The sequence below is a fragment of the Erinaceus europaeus genome, chromosome 10, assembly GCF_950295315.1.
Source record: "Erinaceus europaeus chromosome 10, mEriEur2.1, whole genome shotgun sequence".
In the NCBI taxonomy this organism is placed as follows: Eukaryota; Metazoa; Chordata; class Mammalia; order Eulipotyphla; family Erinaceidae; genus Erinaceus; species Erinaceus europaeus.
Genome location: NC_080171.1, coordinates 54,898,250 through 54,918,640, shown reverse-complemented (window position 1 = coordinate 54,918,640; position 20,391 = coordinate 54,898,250). Strand labels below are relative to the sequence as shown.

At 40.1% G+C, this 20,391-nt stretch overlaps 1 long non-coding RNA gene across 3 annotated transcripts in view; it reads left to right on the top strand.

Moving 5' to 3' along the window:
* LOC132540880 (uncharacterized) overlaps positions 1-19,173 on the top strand; it is a 149,626-nt gene extending 130,453 nt beyond the window's left edge. For 2 of the 3 annotated variants that reach the window (XR_009552024.1, XR_009552020.1), the window contains 3 exons: positions 16,148-16,265; positions 16,389-16,482; positions 18,885-19,173. This is a non-coding gene — a long non-coding RNA (uncharacterized LOC132540880). Of the gene's footprint in view, positions 1-2,977; positions 3,112-16,147; positions 16,266-16,388; positions 16,483-18,884 lie in introns of all 3 variants that reach the window. The other variant, XR_009552022.1, reaches the window with a different exon arrangement.
* Positions 19,174-20,391: the final 1,218 nt, after the last annotated feature.

The window sequence follows — 20,391 nt, the reverse complement described above, 5'->3', positions numbered from 1 at the left end:
ACTAGCACCAACATATTCTAGATTTGAGCAGTGCTGTGATCTTTCAATCACTCTCTCATAAAAAAAAAAACAAAACACCAATTTTTTAAATGGGAAGATCTTTTAAAAAATATTTAATTAATTATTTTATTTTCCTTGTTTGTTGCCCTTGTTGTTTTTATCATTGTTGTGGTTATTATTCTTGTTGTTATTGATGTTGTTGTTGCCGGATAGGACAGAGACAAATGAAGAGAGGAGGGGAAGACAGAGATGGGAAGAGAAAGACAGACACCTGCAGACCTGCTTCACTGCTTGTGAAGCAACACCCCCTGCAGGTGGGGAGCCGGGGGCTCGAACCAGGATCCTTATGCCAGTCCTTGAGTTTTGTGCCATGTGCATTTAACCTGCTGCACTACCAAATGACTTTCCAGGATGAAGATCTTATATACTTCTTTTACACTTGCACTTATTATACAATAGTTCTTACATAATACACATATACTTCTCCAGAGAAGACATGCAGGTGGGCAACAGACACATGGAAAGGTGTTCATTTACACTTATTATTTGGGAAATACAAGTCAATACCACAGTGAGATATCAATTTGTATCTTTGAGAATGGCTATTATCAAAAAAACAAGGGATAATAACTGTTGGCAAGGATTTGGAAAAAAGGGATCCTTGGTGCTCTATTGGTGGGAATGTTAGTAAGGAGGAATGGATAAAGAAGATGCAGTATATAAGCACAATGGAATACTACTCTGCTAAAAAAAGTGAACTTTTGCCATTTGTAAATGCATGAGTGAAACTAGAGCATATTGTGCTAAGTGAAATAAGATGGAAAAAGGCACATAGCATATTACTTCACACATATGGAATAGAAAGAGATAAATGAATAAGCACTTAGGTTTTGAGAACAAAATGATAGTTTTACCAGAGGAGGAGGGGATAAAGGGTGAATAAAATGGGTAACAGTCAATTTTATGGTGGTAGATAGAAACCAGACTTTTGGGGAGACTTATGATATAATATATCTAAATGTTAAATTATAATTCTATACTCCTTATGCAGTATTATCAGAAGTATTTCTTTTCCCCCTCTTTATTCTCTTTCTCTCTCTTTTTTTTGGAGAGGGGATTAACATCTATATTAGTTTTTTTTTAGTGATTTTATATTGATTTATAAAATTACAAGATAAGGGGCTGGGTGGTGACACACCTGGTTACACACATGTATTACAATGCACAAGGACTGGGTTCAGGCCCCCGGTCCCCACCTGCAGAGGGAAAGCTTTATGAGTGGTGAAGCAGGGCTGCAGCTGTCTCTCTGTCTCTCTCCCTCTGTATCACCCCCTCCCTCTTGATTTCTGGCCGTCTCTATCCAATAAATAAAGATAACAATAAATAAAAAATTTTTTAAAACTGTTTTAAAATTATAAGATAACAGGAGTACAACACCGTATTGTTCCCACCACCAGAGTTCTGGATCCCTACTCCCTCCATTGAAAGCTACAGCAGTTCTCCTAAGTTTGCAGATATGGGTTGACTATTATTTCTACAACTATCTGTCTGTATTTGTACCCCATTCTTAATTCTCCAAGTGAATTTCTCTAAATATTGAAGAAAATATTGAAGATATAGATTATTTGGATTCTAGATAATAGAAGTGTTCTCGCTTTAAATGGTTAAAAAGGTTAAAAATTTCCTCAAGATGTCTCACAGAGGTATTAATAGTAAGAATCAGTATTTCCCAAATGCCACTGACAAAAAGAAAAGTTCATTGATATTATTAAGCAGCTTCCTGCTTTATTGATTGTTAGAGTCTCTAAGGAGAGAAAGAACATTTCTGGGCTTAATAATATATGGGCCCTGACCCAGGACATAGGTGCTCAGCAGTGACTATTAGACCTCTCTGATTGCTTTTCATATTGGTTCATAGTATATGGCCTCTAGTAGTCTGTTTTAAAGATGAAGTTGAAATGGACCACTTACTATCCATTTGGTATCATTTCTAAAGTAATTACTGAAATCATCTCCAACTGGAGAGAGAAAAAAAAAAACAAATAAAACGACACCTGAAACATTTTTGTCAGTTAATAAGCAAGCTGCTGGCTAGAAATAAGGCATTCTCTGCAGAAAAAGACTGTTCATACATCCTTGTTCCCTGCCTAGGCTACCTTCTATTCCAGTCGTCTCTGAATTCTTTTCTCCTTATACTGTCCCAAAAGAAAAGAGGTGCCTCATTTAACTGAAAGCAACTTCTCCCACATTGGAGAACGAGATCCCCATCCTGTTTAGCCCTGTCATCACCTTGGTGAAACTTCAAGAATGTGCCCATACACAAAAGAGAATTTGCTCCTTCTTCTGGGAAACTGTTCCCTCAGGGCCCCACTAGGTCTGCCAGAGCCCATTGAAAGTTCAGCACTCTTAACCAACCATATTCCAGGAGGTCAGTCCCAGTTAGGGTCCATGATATAAGGTGTTGGCACCGAGGGGTAGACTGAGAGAGAGAAAGAGAGAGGGAGAGAGAGAGGGAGAGAGAGAGAGAGAGAGAGAGAGAGAGAGAGAGCGCTCCCACATGCTCCACAAAGTGATTTTCTCCTGTACCCAGTCATCAATGTATGAAATAATTCCTCCTTTGTCTACCAGCTGGCTTTCAAAGCTATTGGGATGAGCCTGCTGGACCTGTCTGGGAAGCTTGTTAAACTGCATGGAGTAAGGCAGGGAAAGGGAGGGGTGGGGAAAGATTAAAGGGCGAATACAATCTGTGTGAGGCAGTGGCCCTGACTCTAAAGAAGCAGATGATCTAAGGAAAGGAAGAGCTTCCCTCTAAAGCCAGAGACGGCATGCAATGCAAATGACCCTATGTGCAGCTGCCTCTGGCAGGCAGCCACCCACCTCCCAAAGAATAAAGTCAGAGCAACAATTCCCTCCTGAACCCTGAAGCTTAGTGACTTCAAACAAGAAAAAAATGAAATATTTTTTTTCCCTTCCTCAGTGAACTCATCCATTCTCCAAATGGCTGATGACCTCATCATCTGCAGCTGTGTGCTGCAAACTCCCACCCCTCACTTCCCAGGGAATCACATCTGGTGCATGGAGACTTGATACCTGGGGCTGACACATCTGGAGGTAACCATCTTTGAAAGTAGTAGTTTTGTAAACCACTTTCACTCTTGTTCATGCAGTCAAGTTGGCAGGGAACTAGTCTTTGTGCAGAGAGGACTTGGAGAGAAAAGACAATGATGTCAGGGTTTGGGGTACCTCTTCATTTTTCATATTTATATCCGTGAACAGTTGCAGATCTGCCCTAATAAATAATACTGATCTTTTTGAATCAATTCTATCTGTGTTTTGTTCCATGATCTGACAGAGCTCTGATGGACAAAGGTTATTCCCTTCTCCTGGCTTCTTGCAGGGTGCAGCGGAGGGGTGTTGCTTTCCCTAAGCTGCCCTCCAGCAGGAGGAAACACACACACTTGAGAAGGGATTCTTTCCCACTCCTGTAACTACAAACTGATCTTACGGGGGCTGGGAGATGGTTCATCCAGTAAAGCGCAGTTTTCCATGCTCAGCCACCTGGGTCTGAGCCCATGGTGAGAATAATTTCATGAGTGGTGGATGTTGTTTCCCTTCTCCTCTTCCTCTCGGTAAGGCCAGTGCCTTTGGTGGGAAGAAAGTAACACCAATGAGTGAGATGAGACAGGTGTAAGAAAATGGCCAACTGCAGAGGAGCTTATGTTTGGTTCCTACAGATTGCTACAATGTTTACATATAGGTGGCTTAGAGCTGCTGAATCTGATTTTCCTTCTAGAGAGTTCCCTCATCTATTTTTTAAAATTTATTTATAAAATGAAAAATTGACAAGACCATAGGAAGAAAGGTACATTTCTACATAATTCCCACCACCAGAATTTCATATCAAGTTCCCTCCCTTAATAGTTTAACTATTCTTTATCCCTCTGGGAGTATGGAGCCAGGATCATTATGAGGTGCAGAAGGTGGAAGGTCTGGCTTCTGTAATTGCTTCCCTGCTGAACATGGGTGTTGGAAAGTCAGTCCATACTCCCAGCCTGTCTCTATCTTGCCCTAATGGGGCAGGGGCCTGGGGAGGTGGGGCTTCAGGACACATTGGTGGGATCATCTGCCCAGAGAAGTCTGGTTGGTATCATGGTGGCATCTGGAACCTGGTGGTTGAAAAAGAGTTAAGGTATAAAGCAGAACAAATTGTTGACTAATCATGAACCTAAAGGCAAGAATATTGCAGATGAAGATTTGGTTTTGGAAAAAGCTGGTAGGTCTGTTTTAGGTTTATTCCAAGGGTCCCATGACTTTACTAGTTTTTGCCTGAGCTTGACATCTACTATGCAGATGGATCCAAGTTATTGTATTCATTTTATTGGGGGTGAGACAGCAGAAGAGAGATCTGGTGAAACAGCCTTTGGACATTTATTGAATCATTTATTGAATCATTTCATTTATTGAATCATTTCATTTATTGAATCAATCATTTATTGAATCATTTATTGAATCATTTATTGAATCATTGTAAACTATTGTGCACTTTTGCTTTAAGGTATGTATTTTCTCCCAACTTGTGGATACACGGGTTCATAAGCCCTATCTCATGGGCTCTGGTCTATAAGTCTTGAGGTTTTTTAAAAAAAGTGCACCACCCAAAATGGAATTAAGGAGTTCTATTAACTAGGAAAAGTTTCACCAGAGTAATGAAGCTGGATAGTTGACATTACACGTCTATTGTCTCTGGGCACAATCTGAAGTAAAACATATCAAGGTAGTACTGGTTGCATTGCTTAGGTTGGGATCAGCAGAAGCAGTATCAATTGTTATGAATTGAAAGAAGTATGCAGGAAAGTCAGTCCCACCCCAGAGGTCCCAGGACTGGGAGAAATAATGGGTTTTGTAGAGAATGGACAAGGTTCCTGTTGTCTTACGGTTTAAGAATGCAATAGATAGTTATTGTTATAACCAAATTATTTGGCTGTTGGGTTAACTTTGAAAATCCCATTGTTAGGGTTTGTTGTATCATATAAGACCTAACCATAATTTGTCTTTTAATATTATTTACATATAACTGTATCTTATAAAGTGATACCATCAGTTGCTTCTGTTCTCCTTAGTCTAAGCTTATAGGTGATTTAATATTTCAAAGAACAAGTCATTATTAGAAATGTATTAACAGTTTGAGCCCACTGTTAAAATTCAATTTGATTATCAATTTGAAAATTTAAGTGCTTAGACTGAAGGAACATATACTCAGAGCTATGGTCTATGAATCAAAAAGTTTGAGACATTTGATCAAATTTTCCCCTCATATTAATTAAATAGTGATTTATGAGAGTAATAGGTATATTAACACCATTCCCACCACCAAAGATTTGTGTCCTGTCCAGGTCCTCCCCCTCCCTTTCCCCCCTCCCCCAGTGAAGCTGACCATCTACCCTCACCCTCTACTCAGAGTTTTTTACTTTGGTGCCATACTCCAAACTCAATCAGATTCTGCTTTGAGTTTCCCTTTCTGTTCTTCTTTCTTATGAGTGGGATCATCCCATACTCGGCTTTGTCTTTCTGACTTATCTCACTTAACATAATTCCTTCTAGTGGGTTCATTGTTATTAGTAGCTGTGTCAACCCTATTTCTGTCACCTAATTGATACGTGCATCTAATAGTTGTATATGTTTGAGTTTTGTGTGTATATAATTCTGAGGTGTACTCAATATATAAGGTATGTGGCATGTTCAACCATCTATCATTGTTGCTTTTCATCAGACTAAACCAAAGCAGGGGCCTTGCTATTTTTAGTCAACTCCAACTTGAGTTCTTTTATGATAATCAAATGTCAATTGCCTAGGACCAAGAGTGGAAAAGTACCATACTCTGTGCCTGTGGGTTCTTGACATAAAAGGTTGGGTAATTTATATTTTTAATATAAGTGATTTAGAACCTTAGGCTTTGATCCAATTAAGTAGAGAATCAAATTTTCCAGAGATTAAATGAAGATGAAATGAAGGGAAGTCTTGCTGGCTCCTAAGTTTTCTAAAGAAGGCTTGTCTGAATGTAGTGGTTCTCAATCTTGGCTTCCTGTTGGAATTACTTGTAAAGTTCTTAGAAATATGGATACTCAGACCCCACCCCAGAGATTTGTTTAATTGATCTGACAAGCAGCCTGACTATCAAGAACTGAAAAATCCTCCAACTGACTCTATGTAATATCTAGCTATGGTTGGAAATAGCATAGTTCTTAATCCTCAGTAAGCCAAGGGTTCCCTGAGGGTTAGCTGAAAGAAAAAAGTAGAATCCAGGGCTCTATGTTGACACCTTTTAATACAGAGGATTAGAGCAAAGTCTGAGAATCTGCATCTCTGTCAAATAACCACGTACTACTGATGTTCATGATTCCAGTTCTATACAAGTCTCTATGAATGTTATTCTAAACACACATCTCTTCCACAACTGAAAACTCTTCGCTTATATTCTAAAAACAGTCACCTTTGCCTTCATAAGCCTTTCCTACACTGATACACTTAAAACCTACTCTCCAACAGCTAGGCTGCTAATAATTCAATATAGTTCAAGTGATAACTAGGCACACATTTGCTTTCTGTGACACAGCAGTCTCCTAGGTGGCCTTTATGTCAGCAGGATACCCTCTATTTTAACTCCACGGCTGTTATGTGGCCCCCTCCATCTTGAGGCTACTTACTGTAACACCATGAATGTTCTCACAGGTGACCACTAATGTATTTGAGTGAAAATTCCTCTTAAATACAGACTAAAGAATGGGGTTACCTGCTCATAAATCAGATATTAATAGAATGTTCTTTAGGCTAACTGTACAGTTACACCTTTCTTCTGGTCTCAGGCAACTCCTGTTATATACTTATTCTTGGCAAGAATTGGTCCCCATAACCCACCATGACAAGAAAGGATATCATTTATGAATTCAAGAGCTTCTCATACAAACCGAGTCAGGATTGAAGCTGTGATTTTGCAGAAATCCTTTGAGATACTATTACCTTTACCAAAATAGTAATGATAAAAACTATACACTGTCCTGAGAAAAAGTAGTCTAAAAAATGGCAACCATAGTTTTTATTAGGTCAATTTAATGACCATCAGTCATTCAATATCACTCAACCAAAGACTTTTTCTATGGGGAAAACAATCTTCCAATGTTAATTCACAAGGGACAGAAAGATAACATAGTGATTCGTTCATGCAGAAGACCCTTGTGTTGGAGCATCAGAGGTCCTAGGTTCAACCCCAGCATTATTATAAGCCAGAGCTGAGCAATGCTCTGGTCAAAAAAAGCAAAATCTAATTCACATTAAATATTTTAAAAAAGGGTAAATGTGGTGGTACAGGAATTATTATTACAAGGTAAATTTCTTATGAAAAGTAATGATATCTAGGTTAACATTTCTTTCAGAAGTATTATGTGCTAATTACTATACTAAATAATGTATAAACATCTTATTTAATCTTCATTAATCCTTTGAAATATATGTGTCATCCATTTTTAAAGATGAAGTTGCAACTTGAAGTAACTTGGCCAGTCATGAAACTACTATGTAGCAAAGCCAAGATTTGAATCTAGCTTGTTTGTTTGTTTTAAATTAAAAGTTCTATTTCATAAACACAGGCCTGGAGTTAGGCCAGCTAAATTCACATTTTCTTTGTCTGTATCTTCCTAGTTATAATAGGGTAGGTAAATCATTCTTCTTTCTTTTTAAAAATTTTTTTTATATTTATTTATTTTCCCTTTTGTTGCCCTTGTTGTTTAACATTGTTGTGGTTATTGATGTCATCATTGTTGTTGGCTAGGACAGAGAGAAATGGAGAGAGGAGGGGAAGACAGAGAGGGGGAGAGAAAGATAGACACCTGCAGACCTGCTTCACCACCTGTGAAGCGACTCCCCTGCAGGTGGGGAGCCGGGGCTTGAATTGGGATCCTTACGCCGGTCCTTGCGTTTTGCGCCATGTGCGCTTAACCTGCTGCGCTACCGCCCTTTTTTTTTTTTTTTTTTTTTTTATCTATGAAATGGGACTAGGAATTTGTACTAAATTTTTTTAAAGAATAAATGAACTTAATGTATGTCCCACAGTAGATGCTTAATACTAACTTCCATTATGAAGTCATTAAATAGATATGAATGCACAAAGGATCCTAGAAGGGTTATCTTGAGAAACCATTGGCAAACCTACTCTATTTTACTTTTCCTTGAAGGCTGCCTTAGCTGTTGCTCTTTCTAAGTACTGTTAGTTACTTGACCAATTTCCAGAGATGGAAAAACAAAATACCAGTGAGGAGCAGGCTTACTTTGCCTCCTTTACCAGACCTCATGCAGGGAATGTTGTGGGTTCACACAGCTATGAACCAAGGCAAAGTCTCCCAGGGAACCTCTGGAAAGGAAATTAATTAACCCCTGCCATGGTTTCACAGTGGGGTGCCGGGAATTAAGCTGTCACTTCATTGCTCCTGGATGAGTGCATCTGTTCCTTTCTGTGGCTGGCTTAGAGTCAGAACTGCAGCCCTCTTCCCCTCCCCTCCTTGGTCTGACAATGTTGCTCTGAGCAGGTAAGATGGACATTCCCTTTCAAAGACAGAATTGTTCAGTTACTACCACTTGTTTCTAGGATTGGAAACTCCAGAGAAACCTCTTCCAAGGGGCTCAGAATCAGTTACCCGTAGCTAAAGTAATGCGATTTGCAGATATGTTGAGAAAGTAGCTTTAGCTGTGGACACCAAGGAAACTGTTCAGTCTTCGGGATTCTGTGTCATCTAGACCATTGTTAAGTCTCCAAAGGGAGGCTCATGCCTTGTGAAGCTCAAAGCTGCTGAGAGCTCTACTTATAAGGAGATCTTTCAAAGGGGATAGTGCAAATAGGCCATAAGAATCATGTCAGGTGGATTTCATGGTCTAGACAGATCTGGCATTGCCCCCTCCCCCTTTCCTTTAAAGGTTTCTCCATAAACCAACAGCAATAAAAAAAAATCTTAAGTTCTTCTGGGAAGGGATTGATTTATTAATAGAAGCTACTGGTTTTCTGCATTGATGGCCCCAGGGACTTTCTCTACATGGCTGTGATGACTGCCTTTCCCCACCAAGCCTCCAGAGCTCCTAGCAGTCGATTTATCAGCATAGGATGACAAGTTCATTGTTGTTCTCTGGAAGCTTTGGCTCTCACAAACTACTTGGGGTTTTAGGCTAGGAAGATGCCTTTGAGAGAGCATTCTTCTATAGAGTAATAAATCTGTTTGAAAAATGCTGGATCTTTTGAAATTGAGATAGAACCAATCTCTTGTTCCTCTCCAGACACCCTCCACCCCTGAATATATTTCTAGAGTTTTCTAAGAGCCAATCAGATAGAAACATGACCAATTTCTTTATTTTATTATTTAACATTTAATTTAATTTTTTGCCTCCAGGGTTATTGCTGGAGCTCAGTGCCCATTCTTCTTCTAGCGTTTGCCCTTCTTCCGTAGCCAGTTAACAGCGTCAGGTTGAGCCTGATGTAAAGTTTCGAGACCTCCTTTGAATCTGGAGAGGTGGCAGTCGTTGACTATGTTGGTCATAGTCTGTCTGTAGCAGCAGGGACAGTTCGGGTCGTCTCTGGCTCCCCAGCGGTGGAACATAGTGGCGCACCGGCCATGGCCTGTTTGATAGCGATTGAGGAGAGCCCAATCATAATGTGCTAGGTCAAAGCTGTGCCCATAATATGAATCCACTACTTCTGGCAGCCATCCACCCCCCCCCTTTTTCCCCCTTCTGTGTTATTCTATAGGACAGAGAGAAATTGATAGAGGAGGGGGAGGTAGAGGGAGAGAGAGAGATAGACACCTACTGCTAGTGAAGCATCCCCACTGCAGGTGGGGAGTCCCGGGGCTGGAACTCAGGTCTCTGCAGGGATACTTGTGCCTAGGACTACATGCACTTAACTGGGTGTGCCACCACCTGGCCCACAGAAACATGACCAATTTCTGGCAGCCTAGGTCTGTAGTTTAGCATGAGCAACCCAGATGTTGCTCCATGCCCCAGCTTGTATTAGTAAAGGAATTTACATTAATATGAACGACTTCGATTTCCTACAAGTGCATGTTTTCCATTGCTGTTATAACATTACCACAGAGTTGGAAGCTTAAGACAGTACACGTTTGCTCTCTTACAGTTCTGTAAGATAGAAATCTTGGGCTAAAATCAAAGTGACAGAGGTTTGCATCAGGAACTAGAAACTTTGTAGAACTCGTGTCTGGAAATTCTAGGCGTCCTCATTCATGGCCCCTTCTTAGTCATTCACTACTTTAATTGTAATTTCTCTGAATACTTTGATTCTGATGCTTCCCACAGCTTCCTGACAAAGGCTGTTGTGAACCCATTAAGACCATGTGGGCAGGGTAGATAGCATAATGGTTATGCAAAGAGACTCTCATGCCTGAGGCTCCAAAGTCCCAGACTCAATACCCCACACCACCATAAGCCAGAGCTGAGTAGTACGCTAGTAAAAATAATAATAATAATAATAATAATCACATGGTTTATGTAGGATAAACCCCCCACCCCCCCACCCTCCCCCACCCCCCATTTCAAACTCCTTAACAACATTCACCAGTCCCTTTGGTCACATGAAACAGCATTCTGGATATAGAAATATCTGGAAGATCATTTTTCTACTTATCATACAATGTTGTTCCCATTTACTCATGCATGGTCACTCCTGTAGTTATTCCTAAAATGTTCTTTAAAGCTCATAAGGAGTGATCCCAAGTCTGGCCCACTTTGTAGTAAGTTTCACTTGAAGAAGTTGCTTCATGGAGCTGAGTGGTGGCTCACCTGCTTGAGTGCACATGTTACAGTTCACAAGGACTGAGGTCCAAGCCCCTAGTTCCTACCTGTAGGGGGGAAGCTTTGTGAGTGGTGAAGCAGGGCTGCAAGTGTATATCTCTCTTCTTCTATCTCACCCTTCCTCTCAATTTCTGGCTATCTCTAGCCAATAAATAAAGATAATAATACAATTTTTAAAAAGTTGCCTCATGCCACCTGAGATGAGATCCCCAAGACCTCTACCTATAATGTGGACTCCAAGGTTTTCTGGGGCTCCACTGTCCTTAGTGTTGGATTCCATGGCAGAGAGGTAAAGAATATCCCTTTCTTTGTCATGTAGGCCCTACAAAATATTGTTTGCAATGGCCTTACCATAAAATAGCCTCTGCTTTAACTTTTATTTAGCACTGGTATAAAATCAGTTCAAGGGCTGGGGAATAGCTTGCCTGGTAGAGCACATTTTCTTTTGTGTATGAAGTCCTGTGTTCAAATCTTGGCACAACACTGGAGTACCCTAGACGTTCCATGGATGGCTGAGAAGTGCTATGTTATCTCTCTTCTCAGTCTCTCTCTCTCCCTATATTCTCTCTCTAATAAAAATTAAAAATGAAAGATTGGGTTGAAAGGCTGTTCAATGGTATCATACACACACAATGCCCTTCATTCTCAGGTGCCACACAAAAAATTTTCAGGAGGACAGGTGGGGTTCATATACAGGCATAGTGCTATGACATGCATAGCACCATGATAGTTACTTAATTTAGAGGTGGTAGTTTAGTTTCCTGAGGCACATATATACGTCCCCTTTTTGTTGCCTCCAGGGTTATCGTCGGGCTCCACTGCTCCTGTGGTCATTTTTAATTTTATTTAATTTTATTATTTTATATTGTTTATTTTATTTTTGATAGGGCAGAGAGAAATTGAGAGGGCAGGGGGATAGAGAGTAGGAGAGAAAGATAGACACCTGCAGACTTGCTTCACCTCTTGTGAAGTGACTCCCCTGCAGGCGGGAAGCCCAAGGCTCAAACTAGGATCCTTGCATGGGTCCTTGCGCTTCATACTATGTATGTGTGCTTAACCTGGTGCCCTACCACCCAGTCCCCTGACCCCTTATATCTGTTAGAGAAGACTACTCAGACCTTAATGAGCATAGGGATCACCAGGAGATCTTGTGAAGATGAAAATTTTGATCCCATGTGCCTTGGGAGAGCCTGGGATTTGTGTGTTTTGCATAGTACATGTATCTGGAAGATTAACCATAAACTGGTAATTAATTATGATATGATCTGACTAGTCTTTGCCACGATGCCTACAAATGTTGTAAACAGAAAGGAGTGCACCTATCTAACACTGGAGGAAGGGGAGGGGAGTTATTCCTAGAGGAAATGACAAGTTTGAATGGAAGTTTTCCAGGCAAAGAACTAGGGGAAAGGATGCTGACAAGAGAACAGCACGTACAAAGGGAATAAGACAGAACGAGTTCTCGAATCACATAGTGATGACAACTATGGGTCTACGAATAGGGTTTTGGCATGAGTTGGGCCTATTGAAGACAGTATCATGAATCTGATCATGTAAAGCCTTGTACTGTAAGCTAACATGTTTGGACTTCAAGTAAAACAATGGGGAGATTTTTTTTTTTAATTAAGGAAAAGGAGAATTATCTCTACTACTATGCATTCTGGGAAGTGTATACCTTGTTTTGTTTGGCAAATTATAAGGCAATTGGATGAATGACAGGAAACTGGCTTTAAAAAATAGATCTTATTTAGAGCCCATAGGTATATGAAGTCAACTGCATATTTGAAATCAGTCAAGCTCTGTCCCATTAAAGAATGATGGTGGGGGATAAGCCAGGTCAGATTATGTGAGGGTAGAAGAGAACAGTACTTGTTTTGCTGTCCTGTAGGAATACTACCTCTCAAGGGAGGGCCTTTTTAAAAAATTATTATTACTTCCCATTATGTCTTTTCACCATAACTTTAAAAGTAGTTAAATCAACATCTTATATTTAAAAAATTGTGTAAAAAAAAAAGTGCTATTTTTTGAGAAGTGTGCAGGGGCCAAGGGTTAGGAAAGAGAGAAACTGAGAGAGGAGGGGGAAGTAGAAAGGTAGAGAGAGACAGAGACTGACAGATAGACAGATACCTACAGACCTGTTTCACTCCTCAGGAAACCTCCCCCCTGCAGGTGGGAAGTGGGGGCTTGAACCCAGACCCTTGTGTAGGTCCTTGAGCTTAGTACTATGTGTCCTTAGTTGGATGCGACACCACCCGGCTCCCAGGAGAGCTATTTTATTTTATTTTATTTTTTATTTTAATTTTTTATTTAAGAAAGGATTAGTGAACAAAAGCATAAGGTAGGAGGGGTACAACTCCACACAATTCCCAACACCCAATCCCCATAACCCACCCCCTCCCATGGTAGCTTTCCCATTCTCTATCCCTCTGGGAGCATGGACCCAGGGTCGTTGAGGGTTGCAGAAGGTAGAAGGTCTGGCTTCTGTAATTGCTTCCCCGCTGAACATGGGCGTTGACTGGTCGGTCCATACCCCCAGTCTGCCTCTCTCTTTCCCTAGTAGGGTGTGACTCTGGGGAAGCTGAGCTCCAGGAGAGCTATTTTAACATACAAATGTCCAAGACTCACCTTCGTAAAACTGAAGCTAGGGTTGAGAAGTGTCAGGAGATTTAAAATTCAGCTGATTTGGGGCTTATATTTAGAAACTACTGCTTTATAGCCCTCTGATTCTTATACACAGGGCATCTTGACACTTTACCCCTCCATCCAGAATTCCATCCATTTATCAGGGGCAATTAAAAATATTTATTTATTGGCTAGAGATAGAAATTGACAGTGAAGGAGAGATAGAAAAGCAGACATCGCCAGCACTGCTTCACTGTTTGTGAAACTTTCCCTCTGCAGGTGGGGACTGGGGACTTGAACTTGGGTCACTGCACATGATAGCTTATGTGCTCTACAAGCTGTGCCACCCAGCTCTTTACCAGGACCAATTATATCTCTAGATATGATGGCTTGAGCCTATCCTTTATCAGAGCATTGTTTGCACCCTCCTGAAAGCATCTCCACCCTGTATCAGTGCAAAGACTAATCCATCCTTCAAAGCCCAGAGTAAATGAATGCCCTGTATGAAGCTGTAGCTGGCAACACTTCCTTCCTTCCTTCCTTCCTTCCTTCCTTCCTTCCTCCCTCCCTCCCTTCCTTCCTTCTTTCTTTCTTTTCTTCTTTACACAGATAATGCTCAAATATCTATTGTTAGGAAAAAAGTAGTTATAAGTAACTCAAGGATCAAAAAGGGAATCACTTTGGATATTATTGTTTATCTTTTAAAATAATTTTTATGGGGGGTTAATGGTTTACAGTGCAGTCACTGACATGGGTACAATTTCTCATCTCTTTGTCAAAGAGAGCTGCAGAACACTTGGAGAAACAATTTAGATCATTTTCTTTTTAAATTTTATTATTGATTTATTATTGATTTATAAAATTATAAGACAACAGGGGTATGATTCTTCACCGTCCCTACCACCAGAGGCCGGTATCCCTATTCCCTCCATTGGAAGCTACAGCAGTTCTTCCAAGGTTGTAGATATGGGTTAACTATTATTTCTACAACTATCAGTCTATATTTGTATATATTTGCCCATTTTTTCCCCATGGTTCCATCTTCTCCTTCTTTCCAAGTCACACCTACACCTATTACTACTTCTGAATGTGCTGGGAACATTTTCTAGGTGAGAGGAGCAATTATGCAAGATGCTGAAAATTTTATTACATGAAAATAATAGAGCTTGTATTGTCAAATGTGCTGGAAAGACACACTGGGTTTTCAGAAAAGCCACGATGTGTTTTATTTCTATGCAAAAATGCACCATGACTTTTCCAACAAAGTAATAAACTACTCAAAGACAAACAGCTCCCTTTACTGCAGACTTTGTAGAGATTTAAATAATCTAATAAATATAAGATTCACCAAAAGACAAGGAGGGTCTTTTGTGTTTGCAAAGAGGATATGTGGGGACATACTTTTCCACTCCGTGCTACTCTTCCTACTCTCTGAACTTTATTCTTGCATTTATAAACTGTAACACAAAGTGTGTATGTAGGGGGATCCCTCATTCAGTAGCGAGCACACTTTACCAAGCAGAGAATTTGAATTTGAGCTCTGGGCCACTACATGGAAGTACCATCCAGTAGGGAAGCTTCTTTCTTAAGTGGTGGAACAAGGCTGCGGCATCTCTCCTCTCTTCTTGTCTGCCTGTCTCCTTCTCTTTAAGATAAGTGTCTTCTAGAGAGCAGTGGAATTTTGCAGGCATAAAGTCCCAGTAAAAATCTTAGTGACCAAAAAAAAAAAAAAAGTAGAGTAATTTATATTCATGTTAATTACTTTTTTTCAGCTGTGCTAAATGGTCCCTGCAGTTAGGAATCAGACTGTATACTTTGCCTCTTTTCCCTCCAGCATTCTTGGGCCTGGTTCTATAACATAAACTCAAAAAAATACTCAAATGAAAAATCTTGCCCAAGTCCAGCTATGACTCACTACAATGGCACTCGATTTTTGAGTTCAGCTCCACATTATCTCTGTCTTATGGAAGGTTTCTTCTAAGTAAGTTTTAAAAACATGATCATTAAAACATACTTCCAACTTAACACCATCATATAGAGAGCACAGAGATGTTAAACTCTTTTGATGAAACTATTTTAAATGTAGTTCTTACCTCTTAACTAAATCTTTAAAATAGTCCTACAGAAAGAAAGAAAGGGACTAAGAGTCAATTATATGAATTGCAAAGATTCTGGTTATTGGCCTGGGAGAGAGGTAACTAACTCATCGCATACTCCTTTCCTGTCTGTGAGGCCCAGGCTCTATATAGGAGAGCTATGTATGGTACAGGAGTGTTTTGATGTCTTTCCTCCCTCTGTGTCTCTCTCTCTTTAAAAGAAAAAGAATGAAAAAGTTGGCCATTTGCATGAGACTCCAGCAGCCCATTAAGGGGAAAAAAATAAGATTTTTGGTTATTTCCTTTATTTTCTCACTCTGATATGTAATCACTGGTATGAACTCAGTTCTTTATCTACCAAGCTTCTTTATGTGCCCACCTGAGTAGATTGGCTGGTGCTACTGGAAACACTTTGGCCTCCACTGGCTTCACCAAGTAGTACTGAGGTAATTAGTCGCCTGGCCTCCCACTCAGTCAGTATCTTTTACAACCCTAGCTTGATTTAGTACTGGAGGTCCCTTGAATGCCAAGAAATTTCCTTCATGCGATCACTCTGAAGACATTTTTTTTTTTTTTTTAATCAGAAATGAACATGTGCTGAAGGTGGCAGGAGAGGCTCATGGCCAAAGTCAGCTGCCAAAGAACATGACTCCCAAGAAGGATTTTCAGCCTCAAGAAAACTAGTGTTAGGTGTGAACTGAGGTTAGTTCGGGGTAAAAAATAAAAATAAAAATGGAAGAGCTCATTACTGGTGCACAGCTATGTTACATGAGAGATAAGAAAGATCAGAGCTTTTGACTTCATTTGTCAAATCCTCTGTTCAAGGAATTATCTTCAAGCTGAAGAGAAACAAACTAAAGAGGCTGAGAAGTTTGTGTGTTTATAATGATGTCGGAAAAGAAGAACAGGCAGCAAAGGAGTGAGAATGATGGTTATAGATATGCATAAGACTGTAAGGTTCTGATTATTAATGTCTCAAGAAGCTTAAATGAATTGTGAATGCAATCATTGAGCCATGCCTGTAATCTCCATAGAATAATAGATAACTACAGTGATGATAAAAGATATGTATTAAATGTATATAGAGAAATTTATTCATAAAGAGCGAAATATATTCAATCTGCTGAATCTGAGAGGATAGAGAATTTTTGAAACTATCCTTGGCAAAAATTTTGGGTGGACTTTAAAAGATTGCTTATAGGTACTTGAAAATTTAGAGATCATCAGCAGTCAACATGGTTTTACTATAAATACATTCTAACCTAATCATTTAAAAAGAGACTTAGGAGTCGGGCGGTAGTGCAGTGGGTTAAGTGCAGGTGGTGCAAAGTGTAAGGACTAGCGTAAGGATCTCTGTTCGAGCCTCCAGCTCCCCAACTGCAGAGGGGTTGTTTCACAAGTGGTGAAGCAAGTCTGCAGGTATCTTTCTCTCCCCCTCTCTGTCTTCCCCTTCTCTCTCCATTTCTCTCTGTCCTGTCCAACAACAATGACATCAATAACAACAACAGTAGTAAGTACAACAATAAAAACAAGTGCGACAAAAATTAAAAAGAGACTTAAGGGGGCTGGGCAGTAGCACAGGGGGTTAAGCACACATGGTGCCAAGTGCATGGACCTGAGTAAGGATCTCGGTTTGAGCCCCCGCTCCCCACCTTCAGTGGGGGTCACTTAACAAGCAGTGAAGCAGTTCTGCAGGTGTCTATATTTCTCTCCCCCTCTGTGTCTTCCCCTCCTCTCTCCATTTCTCTTTGTCCTATCCAGCAATAATGACAGCAATAACAGCAACAATGATAAACAACAAGAGCAACAAAAAAGGGAAAAAAGTAGCCTCCAGGAGCAGTGAATTCTAGTGCAGGCACTGAGCCCCAGCAATAACCTTGGAAACGAGAGAGAGAGAGACAGAGACAGAGAGAGACAGAGAGAGACTTCAATAAAGCTCATCTATCAAGAGATAATAATCAGCCTTTGTGTGGTGATTAATATTTACCTTATATATGTGACCTCAATTGATCCTCATATCTTCATAGTAAGTTTTTGAGTTGGATATGATTAATGAGTTTGCTCCATATTTTACAGATGAGAAAGCCTTAAAAAGATGGAATCCTAAAGAAAGTAAGAAATTTGGGACAGGGGCGGTGGCATACTTGTTTAAGCATACATAGCACCGTGTTCAAGGACCCAAGTTTGAGTCCCCCACTCCCCACCTGCAACAGGGAGGCTTCGTGAATGGTGAAGCAGGTCTACAGGTGTTTAACTCCACCCCCCCTTTCCCTCTCTGTCTTACCCTCCCCTCTGAATTTCTCTCTGTCCTTTCCAATAAAATAGCCACAGGAGCAGTGAATTCATTGTGCTGGCACTGAGCCCCAGCAACAGTCCTGGAGAGAGAGAGAAAAAAGAAGAAATGAAGAAATTTCTGAAATCTTCTTCAGCTAGTAAGTTATAAATTTAAAGAGATTTTTCTTTTTTTTAAATATATGACTTTTTTATTATCTTTATTTATTGGAGACAGCCAGAAATCAAGAAGGAAAGGGGAGAGTGATAGGGAGAGAGACAGAGAGACACCTGCAGCACTACTTCACTACTCTCAAAGCTTCCCTCCTACAGGTGGAGACCAGGGGCTCGAATCTACGACCTTGCACATTGTAATAGGTGCACTCAACCAGGTGCACCATCACCAAGCCCCTAAAAGAGATTTTTCTAATTTCAAGTTTTGTACTTATTTCTTATAACTTGCTCTCTAGAGATAATCTACATATTTCTTGCAGCCAGGCAATGGAAGATCTTGACTGATAGCCCCTTGAACAATGTGGGAAATAGGAGATAAATGTACATATTCATGTGGTTGGGTAAACCAATAGAATTAATGGATATTGATTTATAAACTGATTTATTAGAAGCATTCAGTCATCTGTGTACCAAGCTCTTTCGCTCTCTGTTAATATTTATTTATTTCCATGAGAAAGAAATACAGTGAGAAAGACACACAGAGAGAGACCAGAGCACTGTTCAGCTCTGGCTTTTGGTGGTGTTGGGAACTGAACTTGAGACCTTGGAGTCCCAGTCATGAAAGTCTTTTGCAAAACCATTATGCTATCTCCCTAGCCCTTAAACTCTCTCCTTTGTCGACATGAACAATTTATTTAACTGCATACTCTGCAACTTAGATGTATTAAAATATAACTTTCTTATTTGTCATTCTTGGATTCAAATTTACTCTTAAGTCCTAAGGTATTATATTCTATCCCCATTTTGTAATCATGATTTTTTTCTAGTCAATCTGAGTGTTATAATCTCAATCTAAACCATTCATTTTGGGGTAAGTCTCTGGACTTATTCCCCTTCCCTCTCCTTCTTTCTTTCAGAAGATATTTGAGTATAAAGGCAAGTTTCCTCAAGTAACATCACAGTCATAAGAAGTGTGCTCTGTGTTTGTGTCCAGTCTCTGTTATTGATTAAATGGACACTACCTGTTCTCCATCTGTTGATGTTTGAAAACTCTAACACAGCCTCCTGTAGGGATGGCATCACAATCTAGGTTCACTGTTTATACTCCAGGTCATTTAATTCCTTTTGTGCTATCTTAGCAGTAGGTGGTGACTTCTCAGTCTTTAGAGTATTTTGCCTGAGCTGTAAAGAGTGGTGTACACTACCTCAGAAACATTGTCCCCAACACATTCCACTGCTCTATACTGAAGGAAGTTAGTGAGTGGTGGTTTCTAGGCAAGCAAAACACAAACCTTCTGTGTCCCTTAAGATTTTCCAACTCGGGAGTCGGGCAGTAGCGCAGTAGGTTAAGCACAGGTGGCACAAAGCACAAGGACCAGCATAAGGATCCCAGTTCAAGCCTCCAGCTCCCCAACTACAGGGGAGTCAGTCACTTCATAGGTGGTGAAGCAGGTCTGCAGGTGTCTTTCTCTCCCCCTCTCTGTCTTTCCCCTCCTCTCTCCATTTCTCTCTGTCCTATCCAACAATGACGACAACTTCAATAACAACAACAATAATAACTACAACAATAAAACAACAAGGGTAACAAAAGGGAATAAATAAATATTTTTAAAAATTAAAAAATAAAATAAAAACATTCCCCAACTTGGGGTTTCCATGGCCTTGCCTTCAGTGGCCACCAAATCTTGAATTTTGAGATAGAAAACCTGCACATGTGTAAAACTACCCCCCTGAAATCTTACAATGTTGTAAAGCAGAATTAAATCAATGAAAATACAAAATGCTATAAAACAACAACGTAAGGGAATGGAGGTAGTCAGGGTAAGACTTCTCGTCACTTAGCTGAAGGCCTGCCTTGTGGAAAGTCATTTTTCGAACTGTGAAGTAAACTCCCTTAAGTGAGAGAAATGTGATATTGGACATGAATTTACCCAACTGTAAAGCTGATCTTTCAGTATCATGGTGATGTAATTATAACTATGAGGATAATTAAGAGAGTATACATGCAGTCTTGACACATGGTTGATACTCAGTAAATGGTAGTTATTGCGAGCATCTGACTAGGTTCGGGGGTTGAGAATATACCCATCCAGTCCCTTGGGTTTCCTTCCAAAGCTATAGATTTATTAGATTCTTGAAAAGCCAGGGCTGTACCCATCATATCTTCTAGCGTCCATATTAGATTAGAGGTCTAAGAGCATCAGTTGTATCTCTTATGTGTGACTTGATGTTGCAGAAAAAGTGCTCCTGAGGGGCGAGATAGAGGGAAATGGAGAAAGCAAATCCACCACTAGCATTTGTCTCATTAAAATCTGTCAAAGTCAGAGGGACAGAAGGCAGCAAAGAGCTCAAATTAGATATCACTAGCTTTTAGAATATGTTG